This window comes from Canis lupus, chromosome 25 (genome assembly GCF_011100685.1).
Source record: "Canis lupus familiaris isolate Mischka breed German Shepherd chromosome 25, alternate assembly UU_Cfam_GSD_1.0, whole genome shotgun sequence".
In the NCBI taxonomy this organism is placed as follows: Eukaryota; Metazoa; Chordata; class Mammalia; order Carnivora; family Canidae; genus Canis; species Canis lupus.
The window spans coordinates 12,431,901-12,439,187 of NC_049246.1; the positions used below are offsets into that span (position 1 = coordinate 12,431,901).

General features: G+C 37.9%; 1 non-coding gene across 1 annotated transcript in view; it reads left to right on the forward strand.

The window, feature by feature from the left end:
• The window catches only part of LOC119865885, a 45,577-nt gene extending 38,628 nt beyond the window's left edge, over positions 1-6,949 (forward strand). Inside the window, exon 3 of the transcript XR_005378431.1 lies at positions 6,199-6,949. This is a non-coding gene — a transcript (translation initiation factor IF-2-like). The remainder of the gene's footprint in view (positions 1-6,198) is intronic.
• Positions 6,950-7,287: the final 338 nt, after the last annotated feature.

The following is a 7,287-nucleotide window of genomic DNA, read 5'->3' on the forward strand; positions in this document are numbered from 1 at the left end:
ATGGATATTTATTTACGTCATGCAGCTAAACCTAATCCTGATGGATTCAATAGCCTTGAGAATGTGTTTATATATATACTTTGTTTTGCTTTGTTTTACTTGCATAGGCTGATACAGATAGGAAATATCTAGCAGGTTATGATTTTCTTTCCTCTGTGTATGAATAGTCCAAGTATACCAAACGCTTACTACATACCAGTTATTTTTTATGCTTTGTCTCATTTAATCCTGACACAAAGCTATGATACTATGATTATTTTCATTTTCAATGAGAGGAAATGGACACTTAGAAGTTAGATAAGCATGTTCAAAGTCACATAGTTGCTAAATAGCAGATCTGGGATTTGCATCTGGACAGCCTGGCCCCAGAGCCCATCCACTTGGTATACCTTTTTAATATGGGTTCTGTTCCCCAAGGACCTACCAACAGGTATTCATAATAGCTACTGTTCACTGAGTTTCCACTATACGCAGGCACTGTGCTGGTACAGGAAGCAAATTCTAGAAAGCCTGAACTGAACTGAACATGGGGGAGGCAGAGTCAGCCAAGCAGCCAGGGTCCTTTACATGTTCAGATCACCTTTCGGCTGTGCTGTTTAGTGCAATTTTCTCCTTCTGATGATGTGCTTTGACATTGTGATTGATGAGTTCTTTTTGAAGTTCAGTAATCCAGGACTCTTTTTTTTTTGTACTTTTGTCTAAATTACTTTTTTAAATTGCTTCACCTGGACTTCCCCTTTGTTTTATGTTGAAAATCTGGTGATCATGAAAATCTTATTCATCATATGCTTATAATAATCCAGGAAAAAAGTTACTCTGAGGTAACTTTGTCTTATTGACTAATATCCAAACTTTTTTGTCTTATTGATTAATATCCAGCTCATTATCAAGACAAGAGAATATGAGGTAGAGTAAAAACACAGTAATATAACAGCTATTAACTTGGAGATATTCTATATGAATTAAGCTCCAAATAAAGTAAAATAAAAGATGCTTTAGCATCACTTTTACAAACAGACTAAAATTTTAAAAATTATCCCCTTTTAGAGTAACAATCTTTAAAAAATGCAATACTCAGTATGCTTAGGAAATTCTATTGATTGAGGATACATGAAAATAACTTCTTGGGGCACCTGGGTGGCTCAGTGGTTGAGCATCTGCCTTTGGCCCAGAGCATGATTCCGGGATCCCGTTCGAGTCCTGCATCAGGCTCCCTGCATGGAGCCTGCTTCTCCCTCTGCCTGTGTCTCTGCCTCTCTCTGTGTGTCTCTCATGAGTAAATAAATAAAATCTTAAAAAAGAAAATAACTTAAAAAAAAAGAAAAAGAATAACTTCTCATTTGTTCTCCTTACTCTGAAGCTATTCTTGAACAAGAGGAAAACACTCCTCTATTTCCATTTGAACAGTTTGGTGAAATTTTGATCTAAATTAAACTATTTTTCCCTGTGAAGTTCTATCATAAAATGTTATGTCCCTATAGAAGTTTTTAAAAATATTTTGGCTCTACTTTACTGATTCAGACAAGAAGAGATGACACTCTTTAGCTACTATCTGATTCTTGAATATCAGCCTTATCATCCTTTTAATTGAGTTTTATAGATGAAAACATGGCCCAAAACTGAGCATGAATCCTACACATTATAATTTTGAACCAATATTGCAAATTGGATTCTCTGAGCCATTTTTTTTCTTGTTGATGCACCATAATGACACAAATAGTGCCAGCTGCAATTTTCCTACTATCCATAGGAAAAGTGGTTATTGAAATCAAAGGGCTGTGTACTAGCCAACTAATCCTTGAATATAGAAGCGATATAGTTTCTATAGTACCATGCAATACTATTTTTTTTAAAAAGGTATTCTCTGGGCTGGGATCTAGTTTGCAATGACTTGGTAAAACACACCAAGAAGGTAGGCATCATTGATAAATATGGGATCCCGCTCACCCCATTATGATGCCTCCCTCAGAAAAATGGTGAAAAAAATTGAAGGAAGCCAGCATGCCAAGTATACTTACTCATTCTGTGAAGTTGGAAGAACTGTGGGGTTGTGGCACCATGGTTCCCACATGAGAATGGTAGTTAGTAGTGCCTGGACCCTCAACACCACTTCTCCTGCCACTGTGAAATCAGCCAGCAGAAGACTAAAGGAATTGAGGAGCGCCTGGCTGGCTCAGGTGGTAGCATGTGATTCTTAATCCCAGGGCCATGAGTTTAAGCCCCATGTTGGGTGTGGAGCCTACTTAAAAAAAATAAAATATTGAAGGAATTGAAAGACCAGTAGAAGCTTCACTGTTTGAAACCTGGCTAGCCTGTAATAAATGTGTCCGTTTATGTAACAACAACAACAAAAAGAAGAAATGGTTAAGCATAAACACAATTTAAAAAGAGACTCAATAGTGGGCAGCCCGGGTGGCTCAGCGGTTTAACGCCTGCCTTCAGCCCAAGGCGTGATGGGGATCGAGTCCCGCATCAGGCTCACTGCGTGGAGCCTGCTTCTCCCTTTGCCTCTCTCTCTCACCATGAATAAATAAAAAAAATAAAAATCTTAAAAAAAAAAGAGACTCAATAGTTTCGCTCACAAAAAATAAAATAAAATGAACTGAACTTCTCTACAGCAAAAATACGGCATTCAAAATAAAGCAAACAATGAAATTTGTAGAAATAACTATTTAAGACAAAAATTCAGGCAGCTTACAGAAATAACTTAAAAAGCCCTAGGATACCAACAGGCAAAGACTACAGATACATAATTCACAAAAGAGAAAATGCAAATTGCTAATAAACAAGTTACTCTTGCAAAGAAATGCAAATTTAAAAGTACAGTAGTTTTAAATATCTCCCGTTAGTAAATATTAAAAATAATACACTGTTGAATAAAAGTGGTGGGAGTGTACATCCTTGCTTTGTTCCTGATCTTGTGGGGAAAGCATTTGGTCTGTCATTGTTAAGTATGAAGCTAGCTGTACATTTTTCACAGACACTCTGATTACATTGAGAGCTTTTTTCTATTCCTTAATTCCTTTTTTGTTCTCTATTTTAACAATAATGTGCCATGTTGGCAACAGTCGAAAAGACAGACACACTCTACTCTGCTACAGGAGTGTTAAACAGGTCCCACACTTTCTAGAAATCAAGTTAGCAATATGTATCAAATGTTTTTAGGCCATATTTTATGTCAATATTTTTACTTCCACATATCTGATTTAAGAAAGTGATCTGACATGGTTAAAGATTGTTTATAAAGATATTCATTACAAAGTTATTCAGAATACTGACAAATTGAAATTAACATAAGGTCAATATCAGGAGAATGGTTGAGATAATAAAAATAATTTGCAACTATTCCATTTTAATTTACAAAGGCTTTTTAATGTCATGGGAAAATGCTGATAAATATATATATATAAATTATAGTAAAGATCAGATGTGGCCTAAGAACTTGGTTTTGAGTCAAGGTAGTAAGGCTAACATATACAAAGTGATAGGGCTCTGAGATCCTGATCAGGAACATGAGTTTGGGACCAGAGATTGGAGTAAAGATTCCAATTAGCATCACAGGATCAGAATTCCGGGTTCAGTGGAAAAAGGGTGTGAACAAAAGGTGGGAAAAAAAGAGTCATCAGTGAGGCAAGTCAGAACAAAGACCCCATTGCTTTAACATGGAAAACAAAATGTTCTCATATAAGTCCTCCTATCCTCAGCACCAATGTGAAGCCTAGAACTCCAGAGCAATGTTTTTCTACTCTCAGAGAAAAAAGACTGGAAAGGAACAAACCAAGATGTTAAGACTGATTTTCGTCTGACTGGTAGATTCTGAGTGATTCTAATTTTCTTCTTTATGCCTTTTTATGTTTTCTTTTCTTTTTTTAAGATTTTATTTAGTTATTTCAGAGAGAGAGAGAGAGAGCAAGAGAGAGAACACGAGCAGGGTAGGAGAGTGGGGAGAGGGAGAAGCAAACTCCCCCCTGAGCAGGGAGCCTGACACCTTCTCTATCCCAGGGCCCTGGGATCATGACCTGAGCTGAAAGCAGATGCTTAACTGACTGAGTCACCCAGGTACCCCCTTTCTATGTTTTCAAATGCTTAGGGTAGAGAAGTATTTTTAAGGATTTCTGATTGCAGGAGATCAGCTTTTTAATTCTGTGTGCCAAGTTCAGAAACATACCCTAATGGAACAAGATAAATAAAAGATGGAAAAGACTTTGAGGTATATCCTCTTAATCTCCAGGCCATTCAATTCTCGATTGCTTTATACATGGGCTTTTCCCACAAGGGTCCTCAAAGCACTGCAGTCACTTATACTGAGTTGAGAATGTCTCAAATATACTTTTTCTTAAAATGGTCCAGATTTAGCAGTCAGTGGATGATTTTTTTTTTTTGTATTCCTTTGTTTTTTTTTTCCTAAGTGCTCCTGATACACCCTTTCTTGTTGCCAACATAATATTAGGCCAGATCAACTGCTAAAAGAGGTTGGGAGAGAGCTGTCCTCCCTGAGGATTGAACTCAGGACTGTTCCATGATGAGACGGACACCCTGTCAGCTGTGCTAAGCGGGCAGGCTGAGAGTTTGTGTTTGTGTGTATATTTTGTAACTGTTCTCAACATATCCATTTACTCTTTAGGTTCCCATGAGATGTTGAAGATCTTACAGAGATGAAGTAATTATCTCTACATGTCTTCTGTTTATTTATTTATTTATTTATTTATTTATTTATTTATTTATTTATCAACTCCTTTTTTTTTAAGGTATTATTTATTTATTTATGATAGTCACAGAGAGAGAGAGGCAGAGGGAGAAGCAGGCTCCATGCACCGGGAGCCCGACGTGGGATTCGATCCCAGGCCTCCAAGATCGCGCCCTGGGCCAAAGGCAGGCGCTAAACCGCTGCGCCACCCAGGGATCCCTCTTCTGTTCATTTAAACCACTCTAGGAGCAGTTTAAATGGAGCAAAGCAGGAGTTTTAGAAGAGTGAGACAATATTTCTGACCAAAGAGATCAGGGCAGGCTTCACAGAAGAGGTGGTATTTGGACATTACCTTTAAGTACATGGATTCTGGCAAGTAGAGATAGGAGGATGCCATAATCTCCCTGTGAGGGTGGGATTTGTGGTTATCTTGTTTACTACTGGATTCTCTAGCTACCAAGGAGGCCCTGATACCTAGTAGGTATTCAACAAAGATTTATTTAATGACCATTTGCATGCAGGGTGAAGAGAAGAGACACAGAATCAAATTTTCAGTGTCATGGAAACGAGGTTTATTCATACAAAAACCAGTTTACTTTTGCTGAAGGATAAGCTGCATGAAGAGGAAAATTGGAAATGGAAATTGGAAGTTATATATTGAATCCAGGTTCTGCTAGGCTAAGAGTACTCAGCAGATAATTGTGACAATGGGTTGGAAATATTCATCCGGGGTGTCTTTTTAAAATCAACAGGATAGATCAAAGGTAAAGAAACCAATTATAAAAAGAGAATTGGGGAGATGTGGACCCAGCTGGGTATTTGATAATGTTTGATAAAGGGTAATTTGATAAAGAAATTATTGTTCATTTAAGTGTGGTAGTAATATTTTGATTATCTTTTAGAGAAACATAAGGAAGTATTTACAGATAAAATAATCTGATGTCTAAATTTGCTTCAAAGTCATCCTGGGAGTTGTGGGGTAGGGGTACAGATGAAAACAAGCATCATCATGTATTGATAACTATTAAAACAGAGAGATGGTAAAGGAACTCTCTAGGGTGATGGAAATGTTCTATATGTTGATTGGGGATGGCAGTTAAACAGGTATGGACATTTGTCAAAACACATTGTACACTTAAAGTTTATGCATTTTACTGTATGTATGTCTTATGTGGAAAAACTGGGTAGGACATCTGGGTGGCTTAGTGGTTGAGGATCTGCCTTTGGCTCAGGGTGTCATCCTGGAGTTCCAGGATCGAGTCCCACATCAGGCTTCCTGCAGGGAGCCTGCTTCTCCCTCTGCCTGTGTCTCTGCCTCTATCTTTCTGTGTCTCTCATGAATAAATAAAATATTTAAAAATAAAATAAATAAATTTGAACATTTCATAATAAAAAGTAAAAGGAAAGAAAAGGGAAAAACAAAAAAGAGAGAGAAAGACATTTACTGCCATATTGGGAGCAGGAAACTTACTTACATTGAAGTGGTGGCATGGAATCGTGATGTCTTTCAGGTTAAAACAGACAACGGATCACTTGGATTGAGGAAGGTTCCACTTCATTGGACACTAGTGCAGTATTGCAGAAAACGGGATGTCCGGCTTTGACGCAGGCATTAAAAGGGGAAAGCACAGAAGGATTCGTCCAATATTTAATGATTCAATTCCCATTTTCTCCAACCAACTTCATTATCAACATCAAAATGATATTTTCATCCATAAACTTGTTATTCCATCATAGCATAAGGAAAAAAAAGATTTGAAGAAATTTTCTTTGATGTGCTTTTGGTAGGATTGAGATTTTCTTAGACCATAATTATGGACCCAGGAGGAAAAGTATTTAGGGCTTTCCAGGTGGAGACCTAATCCTAAGAGATTTCTCTTAGAGATTAGTGTCCCTGGGTGCCTTGCTTCTAGCAGAACTATGTCTGTGGAACAGACCATATTATCATTCTCATGTTTGTAGGTCTATTTTTATTTTAATATTGGAATGGTGGCAATTTCTGGGGGTATGCTTTTTTTACAGCTTTGATGTTATGATGACTAAAAATACTATTGATGCAAAAGTTAGAGAGTAGCGCCAGTCAGAGAAAGTTTTAATGACAAGGTTGACCGATCTTGACCATGAACAAATATGAATGACAGACTCTTGGGTCATGCATACCCGGGGAGCCATTCATCCAAGCCTTTCAGTAACATTCTGAACTGTTTTTTAAAAAAGATTTATTTATTTATTCATGAGGGAGAGAGAGAGAGAGAGAGAGAGAGAGAGAGAGAGAGAGAGGCAGAGACACAGGCAGAGGGAGAAGCAGGCTCCCTGCAAGGAGCCTGATGTGGGACTTGATCCCAGGACCCCAGGATCATGACCTGAGTCCATGCAGACGCTCAACCACTGAGTCACCCAGGCACCCTAACATTCTGAATTATATTCATTGAGGTTAAACATACTATCCCAGAGATACCCTGACAGGATTGAAAGAAGACATTAACCAGAGGCAGCTGTGGCCTGGACATCAATTATTTCTCCAATCCTATCCCAAATGGACATGGTGTAGCTGGCATCCATTCTTTGCATCTTCTCTTCTGCTGGAATGCCTGTATTGT